This window comes from Varroa destructor, unplaced genomic scaffold (assembly GCF_002443255.2).
Source record: "Varroa destructor unplaced genomic scaffold, Vdes_3.0 BEIS01000004.1, whole genome shotgun sequence".
In the NCBI taxonomy this organism is placed as follows: Eukaryota; Metazoa; Arthropoda; class Arachnida; order Mesostigmata; family Varroidae; genus Varroa; species Varroa destructor.
Genome location: NW_019211457.1, coordinates 15,136,875 through 15,158,571, shown reverse-complemented (window position 1 = coordinate 15,158,571; position 21,697 = coordinate 15,136,875). Strand labels below are relative to the sequence as shown.

At 44.7% G+C, this 21,697-nt stretch overlaps 1 long non-coding RNA gene across 25 annotated transcripts in view; it reads right to left on the bottom strand.

Moving 5' to 3' along the window:
* Positions 1 to 21,697, bottom strand: part of LOC111249727 (uncharacterized) — a 45,714-nt gene that overhangs the window by 8,105 nt on the left and 15,912 nt on the right. Inside the window, exon 1 of one of the 25 annotated variants that reach the window (XR_015325527.1) lies at positions 514 to 1,105. The exons of the other annotated variants lie outside the window; for them this stretch is intronic. This is a non-coding gene — a long non-coding RNA (uncharacterized LOC111249727). Of the gene's footprint in view, positions 1 to 513; positions 1,106 to 21,697 lie in introns of those variants that run through there. 25 annotated transcript variants of the gene reach the window in all.

Below are 21,697 nucleotides of genomic sequence, written 5' to 3'. Positions count from 1 at the left end.
TTAGAATATTATAATGCGTGTGTGACAATGTGTATAGGCAGAATGGTAATACAAATATGAATTCCAGGAAGTACATTTCAGATAAAAAAATTTAAATGTTAACAATTAGTATTTTCTATACGAGAGGATGCTTCGTTGACCTTGACGCTAGACCGTGGGTATTGTACGGGTGTTAATTACTAACGTTATGATTAGAACGATACACAGCTTTACAGGGCGCGGCGCTCGAATTGGGGTGATCTGTGTCTACGAATAAAAACACAGATTTCGACGAAATTTTCTATGTGTGCTAGAAGTTTCATTTTTGACGCGCGCGCGTATTTAATATGACCACCATTCACCGAGATTTTCATTTCAATTCTTCCCTTTGCAATACGTCGAGACTTTGACTTTAATAAAGCTCCCTACATAATAATCCAACAGGTTCAAATCTGGGCTATTTGGCAGCCATATGTGTTTATTGCAAAGCGCGCTCACGTTCTTAAGCAACCCGCCCTACGCTAATCGACTTACTTGAGCAGATATGTTACCCTATTAGAAAACGTATGGTTTTCCTTCAAGCACCTCACCCACTAATCAACGCGCAGCAGCTTGTAGAACATGTGGATAAACTTCCTTGGTAATGCGTCTCCCTCTCTGGCGATCATTTTTTTATGCGATATTGCACTCAGAACATGGGCTCTGGCCGAAAATTTTCCTCGTAAGCATTTTTGCGTTACGAAAAAGGCTCTTATCAGGGAAAAACCTTATTACTTCATCATTTAATAGAGCTGAATAACAAACACCACAAATCAAAGTTTCTTAGTCCTATTATGCTCATGTTGCGTCCATCTAACTTCCATGACGCATGGCATGTACTTGAGGTCTTCGGAAGCAATCCTTCATATCGTACGCTCACTAATATCACATCTTCACAAAAATTTAAGGATCATTAAAGATGTACTTGGTAGGTTAACTTTGGAGTCCGCAGTGCCCTTTCCTCGTTGCTGATTTTCCACTTCGCTGTGCTAAACCTGCCCTTCTTTTCCACGCGGCCGTATACTCATTTGCGAATCCGTACACAGTCAATTTGGGCTAACCCGAGAATAATCTCAGTGGGGATTTGTCAAATGCGTAGGGACTGGATACTGGCTAATCTTCGCCCAAAGTTGAAAACAACGCACCGCTTTTTGGCATGACGTATTCGTTGTTTCATAGCAGAAGGAACTGGCTTTTCGAAATGTTTTGACCGAAATGTTTACACAGCATTCGGTTAAAATACATCAGCCTACAGTACAGCCCCTCCGTTCCGTTTAGAAACACAGGCCGTGGTCCTTCTATGCTTAAAATCTAGAGGGCTCAGATGGCCTTTAGGCTTATGACCGAGATATAACCCTAGTTTTACATTTTGAAATGTATGCACCACTAAGGCACTAACGGCTGGACACCCGTTTGCTCGCCGATACACAATATCAACTATTCAAGTGGCTAACACACTGGGGCAGCTCGGCGGTTTACCCAATCAGCCCCTCGACCCTCACAAATAATTTCTTGAGGCGTTTGCGTTAAGTGATGCGATACCTGATGCCATACCATACGCAGTGACCTTTTTTGTCGCAGCAGCGAAAGATGGGATCTTAGTATAATGCGATATCCTTCAACAAGGCTCCACAGAGCTTGTGACTATGCAAACTCTCGAAAGCCTAGGCGAAGGCCGCTGGTTCTACTAGAATGTGCAACGAGCATCTCAAATGCGCCGTCGTCTTGGCATCGTGTTGCTTGGCACTATCTAATAAACATTTAAACACCGGTAAGCATTGAGTCCCCTGGAAAAAATTTACTCTGTTAGAAATTCCTAAATCATCATACCGAAAAACAGCGAAGAAAAGCGTGGCTATAAGCTGCTACCCGGCTTGCTGACTCAAAAACTGGACAGTCACTCAGAGAGCATATCCGTTATCCCAAGGGAGTAACACGGATTCCGGAGAAAACGCTCTACAAAAACGGTACATCCTGATGACCGATGACTGACGTCAAGGGAGCACTGGCTGCGCCGCGTTATCCGCTATATGCGGTGTTCGTCCACTTCAAGACAGTCTTCGAACTTTTGCCCAGGGACGAGGTCATGCTTACGCTGGTCGAGTTAGATGTGACCTTGAATAGACTCAATTTTCTCGCTCCGATTCTACGGAACAACAGAATGACCGTCAACAACGCGGTGGCAAAACTCCCACCGTACGCACAGCGGCTCGGGGGACAACTTAAACCTGTTTTTTTCTTTATATTGTTGAAAAGCCTCTCTGATCAAACAAGAGGACGAAAAAAAGTCAGTCGAAGTCATCTTGTGTGCAGACCATGTGGCGATATACAAATCGAATAGGTTTTAAGCACAGCAAGTTTTAGTTTGGCCTTACGCGATAATATCATATTTGCGGCCATAAACCCTACTAAGATGGAGGCAATAAATGGAAGGACTTAAGACTGCTCATTGTCTCGAATGGCAGAAGTTTCATTGCGCACGTCACCAAGAGATGCAGGTTAAACGTACACGTCGCCCTTTGATTTACCATGCGTGAGTTCCTCGATAGACCCTGCAGGGAACTGGGTTTCCACGAGCGTGTTTACACAAGTAGGTGCCACAGATGCACGGACAATTGTAATAGATCACCTGCATCTCGTTGCCTTTTAGCACCGTCCTTAGGACACCTGGCACGTTCGATGCAATGACAGTTATTGGCAGGTGTTCTCAAGCATCTACTTTGGTTTAAGCTTTTGTTACGCCTTGTTTCAGCATCCTAACATTTCTCATGAAATACTGTTATGCCTCTTTTTACTTCAATTCGATTGTCCTATACGATAATCTACGTAATTCTATAATACCATACGATTATCTATATAGTGTAGCCTTTCGTTTATCACAACGAAATCAATAAAATTATGAAAATTTCAACTGGACTTTACTCATTGGCCTTAGTACTAATTCCATAGGATCAGCTAGTATCAACAATACTCGCGAAGTTTAATAATACGGCCAGTTCACATATGGAGCTAAAGTTAATTACTAAATAGGATAAACTACAAGCTATAAATGCAATCTACAAGATGTTATGGAACAGCGTACATTAACAGCGTTGGAAAGAAAAACAGGCCTAACCTTAACAAATACCAAATATATTCATTGCCCTATTTTTCATTAAGCAAACATTAATGTGTTTCTATTATTTCTAAGTATAACGTTTATCGGTGTTAAATTGTCAGCCATCTGACCGCTACTGCGTCCTGGACTATTGACCTATTTAACATGGAAACATACGTGGCATTGTTTTGACCTGTTACTTCAATTGATGTTATTTTACCCGAATAGCTTAGTCAGCTTTGTCAGTTATTTGGTTCGTTTACGGTTGCAAAGAACAGAGGTAATTTTCAGGCTCTTTTGTTTTTGTTGTCATCCAAAATGATGAAATGTCGAAAGCGATGACCAAGAAGGCCCAGGCAGGCTCTAGTGCGTGGGCCTGTCAGACATTTAGGCCACGCGTACATCTGGCTAAGGGACTGAAGTCGACCTAATCGGCTCAAGTATCAAATTGTGGTTATGTATAGGCTACAGCATTGGGCTAAGTAGTGTTACGTAAATATCCATCCGAATAAACAGAAAATCACCTTTCTGCACCGGATTAGTTTTATTAGAAAAAAAAAAAAAGAAAAGAGGAAAGAAAAACAAAAAAAAAAAACGTTTCCATAGCTGAGAGCTGCCGTGTTTGATTTACGAATTATGGTAAATTAGCGGACTAGGGGGTAAACGCGCGTCGTGGAGACTTTGCACGGGCAGGTAGTAATTTTCGATTTGTAATTCTGAAGTTATGGACGGAAAGCAGTGTTACGCGATCAATATGGTCGGGTTTGTGACAGGAAAAGGATTTTTGAGATCGTTGACAAAAAGGTTTCCTATCATCCAACGATAACGCTATAGTAATTTTAATGTTCCGTTAGATGCATCCGATTCCATAAATCATACGCAGTCTTTGTAAAATCGTGAAGATATATTTTCTTGATGCTGATTAGCTGTATGATCTAAATTAGCATTACGGCGCAAACGTAAACATCAGATGAGAAGACACGGGTCAAGGCGGCCGTATACCGTTCTTTCGTCACGGAAAGACCGTTGTGATTCAGTTTTTAAGTTACCTCGTCTTCTTGTCCTCCCCTGTAATGTGACAACATCCGTTGGTTTTGCAAAATAAATTACGTTCGGATAATTTGTTAAGATGATGGAACCGTGGAAAAGGTACTTTTCTTACCAAATACAGTAGTTTCTAGCTTAATTAGGGATAGAATGTACGCAGTGCTTCTCGCGCGTCCATTGTTTAGCCGTCTGCGTTAGCTCGAAGCCTATCCAGACTGCCAGACGCAGACTGGTAGACGTCATCATGGATGTACGCTAACTAACTTCTTTACAAACGAGATTAATCATCTCCAACGCCCCGTCTCACACAACATTCTCCTTATATATACTTTGTTAAAACGTATGCAGACTTCTAACGTAAAATTAAGTTACCAATGTTAAGTTCAATCTGCTCGTTTCAAATTCCACAAGAGCCGCCATATTAATTTCGCAGCTGTAGACCAAAGCACTCTCGTAACAACTGCCCTGCCGAATGATCAAGGCTACAATACTCATAAAACCGTCCGTTTCTCATGGTCTTTTTGCGACATCCTCATTGAACCCTGACAACATGACAATTCTGTGCGAACAGTCCACAAATCTGTGTGCTTATCCGCGGGGTAGTATCTCAGTCTACCCAATGTAACCTTGAGGCATTCTCACCAACTTCATCAGTCATTGGCGGCCGAACAAAACCTCAACGTTTCGAATTTTACGTTAGATATCGCCGTTAGGCATAATTCCATCGAACAGAGGGCTGGTAGCATAAACCGAAGCGTGTCTATACCCAGGTTCGAGCCTAGACGACAACGTGCGTGTCCCAATGATTTGCACGCAAGTTCGTTACCTACTAATCTACCATGGGGACGGTCACACAGAACCTACGATAGGCTGATCAATGCTTTACTCTAGCTACCTAGATTCTATTGTATAATCGTTATGCGCTTTGTTTTGCGATGTTACCTCATGGCCAAAGCATGGCCATACTCCCTCTCGTACGTTGTAACGTGTTTCTGTTCCAGACCCATCTGTTTATGTATCCAGTTCATACCTATATATGTCTGATTCGTATTGGTAATAGTTACAGCGAATAGCCACTTGCCACTGACACATTTGCGTGGTATGCCTCTTGTTGTATCATCTGGCGAAAATGGTTCGTCCATGCAAGAAGTAGAAAAAGACGTGTTTTTTTTCTCACGTACTTGATCTCGCTTCGAGCATTGCCAACGCTGCTTCGGATTTGGCGGCGTTTGAACTACGTCTTTGGGCGGCATTACCCCTCGATTAGTGCGATCCAAGTTGGTACCGTATCCCATTAGAGAGTCTTACAAGTGTGGAAATGACTATTCATTTTTACCGCGACGTTGAACGCTCTAACGTACATAAGGGCAGACATTAACGAAACTCAACACATCTCGTACAGGGTCTGTCCCTTGCCCCTGTTCGTACTGCACGGACGCGCGCTCTTAAGCTGTAGCATTGTGTCTTTTAGCGGTTTCCTTACATTGTTCCACCAGATCATCGCTAGAGGACAGAACAACCACTGGCAGGTCTGACGTCGGTGAAAGACAAACGCCTCTGTATTCTTGTCATCAATCGAATCAATAGCGTCACCCTTCCTAAATAATATATCAAGCAAAGTTATCCTACCACCAGTAAGATAACACTATGTCTTTTACCACTCGACCATGTTCTCACCGCAAACATCAAACGCTATTAGATCTTATAGCCCGCTGTCCTCAAGTTTAACAGTGCACGCTCTTCTGCTCCAGTCCGTCCATAAGTGTTCCGTCCTAGTCCGCGTCGACCATATCAAAAACATCAAGCCGTTGCATTACGCCACCGGTGGACACCGCTCGACGGTGTTCGCCAGCGGCGTAGATTGTGGTAAACAATATGGGCAGTCATTGGTAAACTGCAGACAAAATGGTGATGACGACGGCGACAACAACCCAGCTTATTTAGTCTACGGCTGAAACTGCTAATCGCCCGATGATTACAGGCAAAACGACGGCAAACAAGTACAAGTAAAACTAACACAGCACGCTAAGCCAGACGCCGGAACGCTATAGGAAAAGTGACATCAGTTCAGAGACAAACAGCGGGACTGTGAATGGCGAACACGCGTACGCCATCTGGCCGGTATAATTGGCAGTAATCGTCACAAGACCCACTTACTTATACTGTATCTAAATCAACTTGTGGCTTCCCGATCCGTTGTTGGGCAATCCAACGCCACGCGAAGTTCCAAAAAGCAGCCTCGCTGAAATCTGCCTTTGCGATTACAATGGATATGGTAGAACCCAGATCAGAATTGCCGGAATCGTTGTTTTTTGTTTACCCTTTCCTTGTCTGTCTTTTTCTCGGATCCGACTCAGCACAGCCGTCATAGATGCTCTCGTTAGTAACGACGCCTTGGCGGTTGACTCGTTGTATTTACTTGTCTCTGCACGTCGTGCTGCCGCCGCTGATCCCCGCCGCAATGATGGATAGCGGCCAAACGGAAAGTGTTATGCAATGTTGGCCTTGGTAACTGGCAGCAACTGTAGCACTGAAATTGTTTCACTGCAGTTCTACCAGGCCGATGCTGGTCGATCAAGCGGCAGAAAGCCTTCGATCGAACCGGGAAACAGCAGAGCAAATAATTTCGATCCAGACGCGTACCCCTCCCTTGTTTCTTCTTTTTCTTACGCTCCCGACGTGCGTCTACAGTCTGATGACACGAGTCGCACTGGCGACGCGCAATCATTGAGGTGCGGATAATGGTGAACATTCTCAGAATCGAATCTGAAGGAGGATGCGAAGGCAACTCGGGAAAAGGCCGCAGTTGCCTTCGCATCGCCGCCAGCGTCGAATGCACAGCGATCGGAGTCACCGGACAAAAAGAGTTGTTCAGAGTAATCGACTAGACTATAAGCCTGGACGGAGCGAGGAGGAACGGCAAGGAAAGACGAAAAAAAAATAAGGAGTTCTAGTCAAGTTTAGAACTATTATGGTAGTAGCGAACCGATCGAGTATCAGCATACGAGATGTGTTTACGATCGAAGAGATTAAAATGAGTGATTTAATCACACACGTGCCAGTCATACCCATGATGTTGCTCCCCAAGTTTTCCCTAAGTGTCTTGGCCGGCTAATTGCGACAATATTACAATAGCTAAGTATAATCATTTTGACGGCCTTGATGATGCTTTGGAAACGTTAACCTTACATCTTCATCAACACTGATTAACTTAGCTTACCCGAAACCGTTAAAAGCAAAATATGGTTATCTCGGTAGTTATCCATGGTTCAACAGTTCCTGATTTCACCGTGGACATGTGCCGCCGGACCTGTAAATCCATCAGATCTGTGGGCAGATTTCCACTGTGACCTTGCGGCGCAATGCCAAAGGTCCGCGTCATATTACTGACAACGAAGCGCTGACAGAAAAAGCGTATTGATTTTCTTGACAACGAATAGTCACACGCAGCTGCTGGTTACCGCGGGGCAAACTAACCAGACAGAACTGCAACGGTTGCCCTTGGCTTCTAAAACATGGTTGACTGGGGGTTGCGTCTTATTCAGCCCTACGAAAGTCGCTGTTTACCGCCGCGTGACGTGTTTGTCTGCTAAACTTAAGGACACGTGAGCGTGCCCAGGTTCTAGCCCAACCAAGACACACAGTTCGCTTCGTGCTCGCCGAAGTCGGTCATCTGAAGTAATGCCTAAGAGTTTAACGATTGAACGGGAAGCACGGGAAACATTTTAACTACAACAGATGCATCGCTGGGTGGTTTTCAGCAATGCGGATCATCAGCTATTTGCTTATTCACCATGAACAGCTCAATGCTGTTAATCAATCTACGTATATATATATATATATATATATATGCAATCGAAACACGACGGCTTCATTCTGGCTGTAAAGAAAACACCTAAACAGTAAACCTTAATAGAAAAAAAAATAGATATTACTATAATTAATTTTTACTAGATCGTAAATACTAGCGCAAATTTTTCACGATATTTTTTGTCGCTATTGACGAGACAATTGTAAAAAACAGTTTAGATGTATCGGTCTATTTCCATATGTCCTGCATTTAGTGATCAATTAGTTTCAGAAAATTTCGCACAACAGTGAATGTTTACGTCTAGCAGACGAGGTATATTTTTACTCGAAAAATTGACTACCCGATTCATTCGGCCACTACGAACATGGCGATTGTAGAAGTTTGTAGCGCTGGTGGTTTCGAACCAGCCTGATTTAGATTGCGTAGAAGCCACAGTGGCTGATCACCCTCATCAGGCTAATTTCGAGTAATTCAATTACTAAGATATGGACAACTAGTTCTCAAAAATGTGTAAAATCAATGCGTCTAAAATATCTATTTGACCCCGATTGATACATGTTCGCTGTAATATGAAAAAATAAACATAATTACAAAAAACTATGATAGTAATTATCAGCCCGCTTCGCTCTTTGTAGCCCTTTATCACTAACGGAGGAAGATCCTTAAGTTCGTCACGTGTCTCTTTAGCCCGACCAAATAAACGAAGTGAACGCATTTCGTATTTATAAAATCTATAAAAAGAGCCCAACGTGTTTCACCGACAGGATGAACCTATACAATCCACCAAATAAAAGATAGAATTATTTCAAACACCCCTTCTTCACGTATAAGATCTCTGATTTTAGCTGGCCTTTGGTAATATGTCCTTGGCTTGGTCCAGTGTTGTTTACATCTTCAAGCATAAAGAACCACGTTGGAGCGTTATGGATAAATAGCAGACACACTGCGCGCCGGTCAGAATGTCTGTTCTAATATATGTTTGCCTACGAGTAAATATCTATGTAAGTGGGTAAAGCAGAACCACCTCACATTATACCGAACTCGACCATGTCTGAAAAGCGTGTTTCCCTTCGAATTTTTTTGTATCTCGTTCTTTTGGTGCCGTAAAGAGTTGGCAAAACGATCCGGAGTGCATCTCCAGTATGTCCCTCAATAGGCAAGAATGTGGGCCTGACTGCGTTCGTGATTTCGGCGATAGCCACACACGTTGGCAGGGGCAGAAATCAAGAGGGCCAACTTTGCCTCGATTCAGCTATGCCATGTCGACATAATTCAAGGATTCGGAATCAACTAGGATAGAATAGGTAGAATGGTATAGGTTGTCGGGTCGGATGGGGCGAGATTGCCCGGAGTAGGGCTTTTTGATACCGTTGAAAAGCTGATGTTCATGCCGATGTCGTTGACCGTCTACAGTCACCATCAACTGTTGCTAGGCCATTCGCTCACCACTGCATTATTTGTGTCGAGACAAGACACAACTGGCGGAGACTCGTAACGACCAGCAAGAAGACCAGAGCCATCTCCAGAAAGCATCAACCTGTTGAGAGCTTGCAGCTGTTATGTTCATGGCGGAATACCGGCATGCCGTCCACGGACTGTTCGATGCTATCTACGAAGAACAGAGCGAGCCCGAAAAACAAAAAGAATAGAAACACTACGTACGGACGGCAAATAGCCCCGTGAAACTCACTATATGCACAAAAGCAGCACAACGCAATCACCCCCTATACGTGCACACAACCACGGGTAGGTACACGTTGGAGAAACGCTCTCTCTTTACGATGATGGCTTTGTAGACACACAAAGCGGTCGTCGCTTATCGGGTTGGCTAGTATCGGTGGAGCGGAAGGCAGTGTGAGTATTCCGTCTTTCCATCAACTACTGTCCATTGCTACTGCTTATTAGTGGCCGAGACTATCCGTATGATACGTGAACTAGGCCACAGAGCTAGAACATCTGGGGGCGAAAGGGAAAAAAAGGTACGAAAAACAGCGATCTGTTTCTTTCTTTGTGTGGTCGTGTATTGTTCCCGGTAAAGTGAGGGGCAAAGTTTACCCTTCGTTTGTGTATGTTTATGCTCAATTTGTTCTGCCCTTGCTCTAGACGACTGCCCTCCGGGCCAGTTCAATAAAACCGTTGCTTTTGCCAGCTCATGCGGTTATAATAGCTATGGCTTTCTGCGTGGTCCGACCGCCATAGTCTCAAGGGGGCGACATCAGTTTTTAGTAACGCTACATAGAAGAGAAAAGCAAACTGAAAAGCGCGCAAAGCTGAATTTCACCCGCAGCAAAGCTATTGCGGCCTGCGCTCTACAGATTCTTCTCGTCGGCCCTGCATAAACAGTGTTGCTGAACTTGTGGCCTGCCGCGTTGTATGCTCAGATTCTGCAAAGTCCGCCGAATGCTAGAGGGTTATTCATAGCAGATAGTTTTTTTTCCATCTATAGGCCGAAATAGTTGCCGCATTTGGAATGGCAGCGGGAACAACAGTCGCAGGGTTGTGGTAAATCTTAAAATGGAACCCTTGCTCTTTATGCTTACGACGAAACTGCCCTATCTATCCAGCTTCGGCTTACTAATATATCTATCTTGATCTAGAAAATCGTGCCAGATAGTGAGAAGCGCCTGTAGAGCATATCTGTTGTTGTTGTTGCTGCTGCTGCTGCTGCTTGCGTGTGTTCTTTTCCTTAAACTTTTGGCTACGTGCAGCACGATCCATAGTCTGTTTAGTGCAGGTAGCTTCCCAGCCAGCCAGCCAACCGTCCATACTGTGCTGTACTTTTCTACGCCTATATCACTCACGATTCGATGTTTGTGCATGGGATCATTCATACCGCTCGCGAGGTGCCAACCACCCCAGTCGATCTACATAACGAGCGGCTACAGTGTGGGTCAAACGTGCATATCACTGTTACATGGCATATATCATTGGTGGCGATCATGCGTGCTAGGTACGCTTGATACATCATACATTTAACAGCGAGAAGTCAAAAACCAATAGAGCCCTAAAGCCTGCTAGTTTAAGTTTGACATAACACTTTAGACACCAGGCGCTAGAGGCACACGGGCAACGAGCGATGCTGGTCGAACTTAGAAGCAACTATAAATATGATTATGACATTACCGAGATCCGCAGGTTGCAGGTCTTAGCTATTAGTGTTACCGGTTTTCCAACAGCATTGACACAAACAAACAGCAATACGAAGTAGCTCTGTATGGCCCGTATTGAAAGCTTTACGTGCCCTTTTCCCATAATACCTTGACAGGTTCTTAAAGCGAAGCTAATGTACTAATGCCTGTTGTAAAAAGGTCCAGTTCACGACGGAAAAAGTTCAACGGCACCAAAGCAGGTCAAAACAGCAGCGACAGCGTCGGCTGTACCTCTCTCTGCTGTTCTCGAAATATCTATGTCCTAGAAATTGGTTTGCACATTCAGTAGGCTTTTCCACCCACGATGGAAAAATAAACCCTGCGTTTGAACCTACCCACGTTTCGGCTACCGAGTAAATTGTGTTCATAAAAATTTCACAGGCCATTTTCTGTAGTGATTGATATACATGCGACGACTAGGACTCCGCTAGAATTTAGCGAAGTAATTATGGGGGATTGCTCTAGCCTACGATGTTCGCGTATTTGTGGCATATCATACAGTCAGCTAGATGTCATATGGACATCCGTCGCTTAGAATCAATACTAACAGTGCTTCTAAGTCACATCCGAAATAAACTTTTACTACCTTTGCTGATTTGACAAAAAAATGAAGAATGCCAAGTGTAAAAAGTATTTTCCCGTGCTTCAGAGGCAATGTGACCTTGGGCTGGAAACTTAACTTGCATTGGTTATTTTGTTAACACGGGTGTGTGTCTGCATGTGTGTGTCTGCGTATGTGTGTGTGTGTGCGTGTGTGTGTGCGTATGTGTGTGCGTATGTGTGTGTGTGTGTGTGTGTGTGCGTGTGTGTTTATACGCTCACTCGCCTGCTTGGCTTATTACCTCACCATTGAGCGCCTCGTAAAAAGAGATAACGACAGTGCGTGTTAGGCGAATCACTCTACAAACCGGCAGCACGGAGTCCACGCGGGTATATTTAAAATTACGGTACATAATTAGCAGATAAACAGCTCGTTTTCAATGACTTAAAAATTAACTCCTGGATAAAGCCCGTAAAAAATATTCAAATATGAAAAATAGCAGTCAATGTGAGGCTGTGATCGTTCTTATCTCCGCAGATTCTAAAATATGATATTGTTTTTATTACTATTATAATTATACCTGGCTAGCTAGTACACACATACGTATACTATAACGATCAATCCAAGATTGTATTTAAGGCAAAATAGTCATTACGCCTAGTAGGGACGAGGCTCGTGTGTCGAACACTTCAATATTCAATGTATGGCTCTTATCTGACCGCGATAAACTTCAGATTTCTGGTTGCTTGTCGTCAGATCACCGATGTGTCACACCGCATCCGCCGTCTGGCGGTTGCGACACAAACAACGGCATTCGTTGGCGATGTTCCGCTTCCCGCGATATGAAATCTTCGTTATATCGCCAGTCCTTTCGACTCTACATACTTACGCTCGGTAGTCTGCTATCGACCAAGCAGCAGAGGGGGCCAGGGGGTCTATCGGGTTCTCTGACTGAGTCTGCGTACGGCTCCGTGTATGCGTTGGTGTGTATGTGTGAGTATTACGGAGCTCACTCAATGATCGCGAACAGTGACTGGGCAGAGAAAGAGGCGAGACAAGTATCATCTCGTAGAGATTGCTTAGCTAATGAAATAGTCGTAGCGAACTCTGTCTGCGTTCTCTTGTAGATGGCTTTGCTGTGCGTCGAGCGGTCATTGCAAACAACTACATGTTCTTTATAAATATCCGCATATGTACGGGCCAGAACGAGATATTTGTCCCCAAACGCTGAGTCATACTCAAGCGAAAATTGTATCACAGAAACGCTGGTTGTTATTTAGTTTCAAACGGCTCAGTTTTTGCCAATTTTTAGTTTATATATTTGGAAATGTTATCTCTACTGATGATGCCTAAAAGGAAGTCTGTGTACTTCTACTTTAATCATGCGTCATATTATTGTATCTAGTCCCGTCTTCTAACGAAAGTACTGAAAGACACTATCTGCAATGACGTCAGAAGCCTCTCTCTTCGTTAGCGACGAGCCCTACATGATTAACCATAGCAGTGTCAGTGTCATTGTCATCCTTATACCGTTGCGACCTTGCTTCCACCCGCCCCCACACCCTCTGCTCCATCCTTGCCCTACCCGCCGGCCAAATCATCTTCGTCGCAAGCGGCTGCGTACACGTCGCGTCGACGCATGCTTTCCAAGTCTCCGTGACCCTGACATCCGGCCGAAGTTAGCCGGTTGAAAACGGGTTCATCTGACTTCGGTGGTTTTATTCAGACGAGACGACAACATCCTCGACCTGTAGAAATGGACAATACACCTTTCCGGCTGGTATGAGCGATATGCGCACAATATATACAGCAAATATTCAAAAAACATGCTCGCTGCACGTAACGATAAGGGATTAGAATCCCTTTACAGTAACGTCCTATATTTTCAGTTCAGCGGTAACAGGCTAAGGCCGGCCTTTGAGATTTGCGTCTAGTTCGAGTTGTTCCGTTGTCGTTAGGAGCTTTGCTTCCGCTTAGGCTCATTGTGCCTATTCATTGAGTAACAGCGTCTTTTTGTTGCATATCGTCTCGCCTAACCCGTATTTCTGTTTCGGACTAATCATTCAACAATCGTCTCTCTCTCTCTCTCTCTCTCTCTCTCTCTCTCTCTCTCTCTTAGGACGAGAAGACGATTGGTCGTGACGGTAACTGCAGATAGCAACGAATAACCGGTCAAATCGAGATAGAAGAACCTTATTCTTGGACTCGTATTGGCAGCGATGTGTCATAGTTTAAATGTTTGCGTTAAACTCAGTGAAGAGTATCGGTCAGCGTTGAAAAATAACGGCTAGGTCCGAGGTGATGATGATGACGACGACGATTAAATGCTTCAAGAGAAAAGGAAAAAGTCTTCAAACTAAAGTGAAACGTCAATACACGATTCGCTTTACAGGTCGTACGTGTTAGCAGACGGCGTAAGTAAGCAGACTTTACACAAAACAGCTCTTGTCCTCTAATACGAAACGTTGAGACGCGTAAAGGTGCAAGTTCAGTGCCAATTTTTCTAGTATAATTATCATGGCGATCATGAACGATAGGCGAAAGGCTGAACTCACTAATTTCTAAAGAACAGCGGTACACAGGCGTCATCGTAGCAAAATGTTGTAATCATTCATCGATTATATAAGTTAAAATATCATTAATCATATAGATATAAAAGGAAATTAAGAGAAATCGAAATAGCTATCTCCCGATGTTTTTTGTGGCCGAATCATTGACGACAATGCCAATATGCAGGAGACGCGTTACTAGCGCGAGATTCAATCATCCATGTGAAAATGTTTTAGGCCAGAATCAATAAAAAACAAAGCCCATATCTTTCGCTAGTACACATCCCAGAAACTGGCTACGGATGACGTGTATTTTTTTTTTTTTTTTTTTTTTTCTATAACACAAAAAACATCCTTAACAGCAATAGCTGCATCAAAGACGTTAGACATCATCTGACTCAAGAGATCTCTACGTGATCGGATCAGCTGTATCTACAGAATATCAACGATGAACGAAGCGCGGCAAGTGGTGCAGCGCCTGGAAAACTTTCTCTTGTTTGACGTCACCGGCTGAAACCGTCTAAAGGCTTGCTGCAAATTGATAATAAGTAAACGTTAACGACGATAGTAATGTTGACGTCTGGAGCATATTTCTGGACGGTCTTGTCTGCGCACCAGGCCACTGGGCAAATAGATACGACTGGCGTCGTCGGAATTATGCTTTTTTCTTCTGGTCAACTTGTTACACACAGGGTGGAGTAAAAGTCGCTTAAAAATACCACTGGACAATTCGACACCGTATTACATTTGAGAAAATACAGTACCAAAGTAAAAATTTCCTAGGTATAGGAATTAATGATCAAAAAATCAGCGAATACTCTCGTGACTTTGTTTCAAATTTTCAGGAAACCTCTGCTTCACCCTATTTATAGGGCAGAGGCTTTAAAAGTACTAACTTCAATAGTTTTAAACGATAATATATGTATTAGCAGTAGAAGTGTCCAAAATAATAGCCGAGCACTTGCGAGAAGAAAGGATCAGACTTTGTTACGTTTTGTCCTCTATGTCTGCATATGTGCTTAAACGAGTGCCGTCAAAGGTTTTTTTCCGTAGACTTTTCCATTATTGGCTTGCCGAATTCGTCCGAAGATCGGCCGCGTATTCGGGTGTAATTATGGACAATACAGAAAAATTATGGAAGAAAAAAAAAAAGCAAAACAACACTTCGCGCATGAGCACGGAGTTGGTACCAAGTTCAGAGCTTGAAATTCCAGTCAAAAGCGACCTATGTCATAAATCATTTGTTTCCAATTTCCATCATATCGTAGCTCAAAGGTGACCGTTAGACATTGCGTTATCAGCAGGCGACTTATGATTTCGCCAAACAAACATAACAGGCTATATTTAGTCTTTGTGTGCACGCGTTCCCTGTAGTTTCATAAAAAGAACCAAATGTTGATTACGTCCGGCCGGTGCACGCCATAGGCAGCAATTGAAAATTTGAATGACGGCCAAACGGACCGGTAACAGGCGTCTAACATAAGCAAGACTACAGCCGATAAATAGACAAAAAAAATAACAAAATTAGTCGACCGTCGATCGATGATCTGCAGATTGAGGATCTTTTCTCCCTGTTGCAGTTTCAAAGACGCTGACAGTCTACCAGTCGCATATCCATTGTAGAAACATACGTGGTAAAAGGTACATGGTGTACGGCCAATAGGGCAATGGCAGTCTTACATTCGGTACTAAGGTTTTTTAGGCATTGTTTTTAGACGGCTGGTCACGATACAAACTGACGAACTTTCTTGACAATCTAAACTGAGGTACATTATATTTATGTGGTAAAGTAGCAAGCCAGTAAAATTAAATAAAAATGAGTTGAATCACTATCAAACACGAACTGTTGATAAACTTTCACTCTGCATTACATATATATATGTATGGTCTAATATCAACAAACATTTATATACAGGTCTATTTAATTTTAATACAAAATAGTATTATCAAATAATAAAGATGAGGATGACGACAATTTGCTAAAAGCAAGCCAACTCTCAACGTCTTAGATAGCTGAAACGGTGCGACGACTATCGGAGGTTTTTCTGAAGACAGAAAGTCTCACAAAATAGGGAAAGCGCATGTATGTAATATTCGTCTGAGGCTCATTTCAATTCGGAGGGAAGTGCGATTGCAAAATACGCCGGTGCTGAAACACCGACCGTAATAAAAACGTCGATGTAAAGCAAAATGGAGGGGCAAAATTTATCAGGCCTCAAAGCATTTCCTCTATGTTTTTGCTATTTGGCGGAAATATGAATGCCCCTAGCAGGATTACTTAACTCCAGCGACTCGCCGTTTGACTATACCTGTTTAAGGCGAGTCAAAATGATATCAGACAGATTTGCATTTTGTTACATGGTGAAAATTGTGTAAGACCTCCGACCGCGGTATAATAAGCCAATCGGAATGTACATTTATGTGTTTGTTTTGCCAGGCCAGCTTTGACGCTGGCGATAACGAGGCTCCTACATGGAAAGAATCGGCGCAGTCCGGCAAAGTTGTACTGTTCCCGCTAAGTTCGAACTTAACGCTAACTCATTTTGAGACCAGCCTGACGTCCACTAATGCTCACGTAATGTGATTGGCCCACATCTGTACACTCCCCAGTGAACCGCTGCTCCCCCAATTTCTGCACGAACCCGGCCTGTGTTATGGGTGTTTGAGCTCAGGTATCTGACGTGTCATAGAATTTACATACAGCATAAATATGAAGCTACAGCGTTTCTCTCATTTGTACGGTACCATTATCACGGAGATTTGAGAGTGTTAATTTGTCGCGGGATTTGTCAGTAACCTTCAGGTTTTGATACCAGGGCAGAGTTCCTGAAGAGAATATATTTGCCCCGGAAGTTCTGTTTACTCCTACGAAGAAAGAGCGCTTCTAGAAATAAAGCGTTCCAAACGCTATACAACCTTACATTTGAAAAGAAAAAGTCAAGAATCCTTAACAATAATATGAATGTGGCGACGTATTTGTTCATGGAAGATACTATTTAGTCTATAAATAGTCGTTAGCGCGAGAGGCAAGCTAGAAAAATCACTGGCAAATTATCGGTGCCGGTAATCTCGTCATGCAACGAACTTGAACTTTGTTGAAGTCTATTTGCCGCCATCACGACTATAGTTCATGGCGTCAGTGTCTTCTATCTAGATGACGACCGCCACTAGTTAACGCACCGAAACAGCAGCAGCGCAAACAGATGATTCCTCTCAGCTTCATCTATATGTATATTAGTAAAAAGATATGAGCAAACCTAACCGACTACTATATAGATTTAGAAAACCCTACTTATTTGTTTCGTGAACGCTGACCGGCCTGATGGATACAAGCAGTTCTTTGATAGTATTTGGCTGTCTAACGTTGCTCCCAGCGCCAACCCTATCCCGTCGCTGTAGTTCAGGTCCATCCTGAACTTGACTTTCACAAGGCTCTTCGCTCCGGGCGCCCTTTTCTTTCTACTATACGCACGACGATGCCAGCGAAGGCCAATAGAAGCTACTTTCTTTTCAGACTTTTCAAACAACAGGCAGTAAGTCAGAGGGCCTAATGACGGTTGGTGGCGGTATGAGCTGGAGCCATTGTGCCGATGGCGCCGGCCGTCGAGAACGAAATGAACTCCAAATAACCAACGGTTTTGCTGATGCTTACGCAAACTTCTTCAGCGTTTTCGACTTCGGCCATCGATGAACTTTCCACCAAACGCCGAATATTGAGTCTAAACCGGCAGCGTTCCACTTCGAAAGCCTACAACAAGTATAGTTTGGAGATCTGCTGCGGTTGAGATAGTGCCATGACCATAGCCGCTACGGTTGCTGCAGCTTCCATTCCTTACGCTTTTACGAAGTTACAGCTATTTTGTCGTTACGAAGAGCGGAGCGGTGGCCTATATTTGCGGCACGCCACGGATGCTGTCTGAACGTGGGTGCGAGTGCCAGGTTTTTCAAAGGGACACCCCCTGCGTCCCGGTCCCCTCGCTTCTTTCTCCCTCTCTCGATTTCGGTTACGAGAGCGTAAATGCGCCGAACATCTAGCGCTAACATACGAAGTTATGAATCTATAGGCTACCCACGATAACGCTCGCGAAGCGCACGCACATGAGTGAATGAAATGGCCGAGCGATATTTTGTTAGGCTAGCTGACCAGATGTCTTTCTAGGCTTTCTTTTCGGCTATTCGTTGGACTACTATTGTTGGGCCTCGTTGTTCCATTTTGTCGACTCGACACGAGCGGTGGCGATGCCGTGGCCGTTATCATTTCGCCTTTCGCGTTCGATGTAGGCGTCGAACATTGATTCGATCTTTTTTTTTTCGGATCATAGGATATCATATCGGCAACCTTGGTTTGGTTAAAGTTCACGCCCGAAGATACTCGCGGGCGAGGCTGGATTGTCGCCTCTGCAAGCGTTCGTCGAGCGGTTTGTAAACACATTATGCTATAGATAAGTCAAGCTATGGTTAAAACATTGTTGTTTCGTGTGTCTCGATCAAGGACTGTGCGGTTTAGATCTATTATGGATTGATCCTTAGATAGGAGCGTTGTGCAAACCGTGCCGCAACATGAGCTTTCACCAAGACCGTACCTGCTTTTGAACCTTTAGCTATTTTCCTGTCAGATAAACGATTGGAATTGCCCGAAAAATTCCTAAATATTGTGTTCGTTTGCAAACTCGAAGCTGGTTCTTATGCGACGGGTTTTGGTACGGCGACCCAGCCGCGTTTCAAGATCCTGTCTCAATGGGGTGCTCAATACGAACCATATGGATGAATCGAACAAAAGGAAAGATAGCCGTACGAATCGTCCCTCGTATTCCTCATATTTTTCTGTACTTACATCAAAACGTATCAACGACTGAACTCAGACACCCCTTGTTCTTCCCCCTACCCCGGTGCCTCTTCCGATTTGTAGGCTACCATGTTATCACTGCAGCATCGCGAATATGTATTAAGTTATTATTAAAGTATACCAAGTGGAATGCTGTTGCGCGCAAATCATCTGAAGTTTGCAGTGCTCTCAGTTAAATATGCAAAGACGCGCCTGTATCCAGTAGAAAATGACGTAATGACTCCAAAAATTTGAATATCCTTATTCTTGTCCTATAAAATCTGTGAATCTATTGTAATCCACCATTTACGATGCGTTACCTTCCATAAGGATCTTATCTTTCCCTAGTATTCAGTCAGTTGCTTTTCTTGAATAGAGAGACCCCTTATATTGCAAAAAAGAATATAACCCAACATGTAGAAAAGCCGTTGTCTCCTGCACGTCGAACACCTCCAAAATACCTCTCAACGAAGACGACTATATGCTATTATTAGCAGCAACAATAACTTAATCGATAACTTATCAAAGTAAAACTCCCGGCGAACGGACAGTAACGACCAGACATGGTTTTTGCGGAACAACTGCCACATCTTTGGCCACTTTCTCCGTCGTCACCGGACGGCCTTCGGACGAATTCGAACCGAGCCCCTGTAATAACACCGGCGACAGAGTCACTGTCACGCCACCGCTGTAGCCCCTTGTGCCGCATCGGCCGCTAGTAAACGACGTGTCGTCCTCCCCAAACACTACACAGTTCAGGGTCCGCTATACTGTCATTGTGTAACAGCTTTGCGGCAAGCATCCGCTAATGCGTGCCTTTTGGTTTACGGTGCATTTGTCTATGAAAAAAAGTCGTCCGGTCGTTTTTGGCCATAAGAGCTACAGTTATTACTTGTACTACTAGTATGATGCCATTTGAAGCAAGAGCTGAAAGCCTATAGTAGAAACTAAAAGTCGACCCAATCTTACCACTGCCTCGCCGTGCTCACGCTGTAAAAACAACAGGGGCAGCAGCAGTGGCATAACAACAGCAGTCGAATCAGTTACCGTTGATGGCGGCCAGTGTTGGCTTCTACCCTGCCCTGTGCTGTGTTCTGCGTTACTGCTACGGTGCCCCTTGGATCAAGACGACGTTGTACTGCCGTCTTTAGCCGGCCGGCTGCTCAGGCCGTCGGCAGGCAGGCCAGTGATCAGGCGTCGTGCATCTTTGCCTCTAGTGCCTTTCCTCTTATCGTAATTATTCTGATGCTGCTTCTGCTGCTATTACGGCTCCCTAGACATATTCCTCTGCACCGTCGGCAACGACGACAGCCATCCGCCCCGCTCTCTCCAGACGGTCAACGACCTGCTGATGCCCGCCAGGGGGATTCTACGTGTAGCTGCTGCTGTCGTCGTCGCTTTCAGTATTCACGCACTGACGCGAAGAAGAGGCAAGAACGAAGGTGTCTCTACCGCATTCGTTTAGCTCCACGGCGGAGAGCTTCGGATGCTGCCGGTTTACACAACCAGTAGCAGCAACAGCGAAAAGCATCGTCACACCAAGAACGTCACCTACAATATATACATACATATAGAGATATGCATATAATCCCGCCCTGAGTCCGCGCGGTAGAACGTATGAGCTCTTCGGATTTTTTCGCCTCTGCCTCAAAAAGGAAGAAGGAGAATCGACCATTGTAGAGGCGGCCCGCCTGGAGGAGCGCCGGTAGAAGCGGTACCGCTAGCAGCTAGACGGCCGTAGGGGCAGCGTGCTGTATCGTACACTGAACTCAACTAACACTGCCAATGGCCGCTGTCGTCTCGCCGAACAGCGGGAGCGCTGTCGAGTGCTCCGGAGTGCCACTAACTGCTTTGCTGCCGCTGTTGCCCGCCGCTGCCACCTCAAGGCGCACCGTAGAAGGAGTGAGTACCGTCGACTCACGTCGTTGTCGCAGCCCTGCGCCCTGCTCATCGGTGTCTCGTGCTTGTCTGGCTGGTTTTGCATCATTATCAGCATCACCACCAACACCATCGTCATAATCATCAACGACAACATCGCATAGCACATAGTCGACAGATTAATAGGCTGCCGGCGGGTCATCCAGCCAGCGCGAGCGGGTACCGAAAGTGCATTGCCTCGAAGAGGCCCTACCAGCTGGCACAGCAGCTACTCAAGCGCGCACATATCTGAGGCGAACGCATGGCAAGTCGCGCACAGCATTGGGTAGCGTCGTCACTGTGCTGGTGAACGAAACCCCGACCGACCGACCGACACCGTAAGCAACGAAAGAACGATCACATGAGCGCATCGGCGATCGTGACGACTCCGGCCATTGCCACGAAATGCTAGCACGGCTACTGCCTCCGGCTTTGCCCGCTACTGCGACCGGACGACGATAGCAACGCAAACGATTACAACAAGGAACGACTGGCGGTGCCCCACCAGCGTCATTGACCCACTGACTCAATGACTGACTAACTTAGTGGCGCAGCTACGGACGCATAGCAGGCATTGCCCCAGGGAAGGCGCAGACAGGGCCGCGGACCGGCAGACAGGTAAAGAGGAGAGACGCACAGAAAAATGCAAAGAAAAAATGATCTGCACTACGCTAAGAGAGAAAAAGGTAAGTTGGCTAGACAACGCTATAAGGAACGGCGAACGATGGCTGGAGTAAAACGTA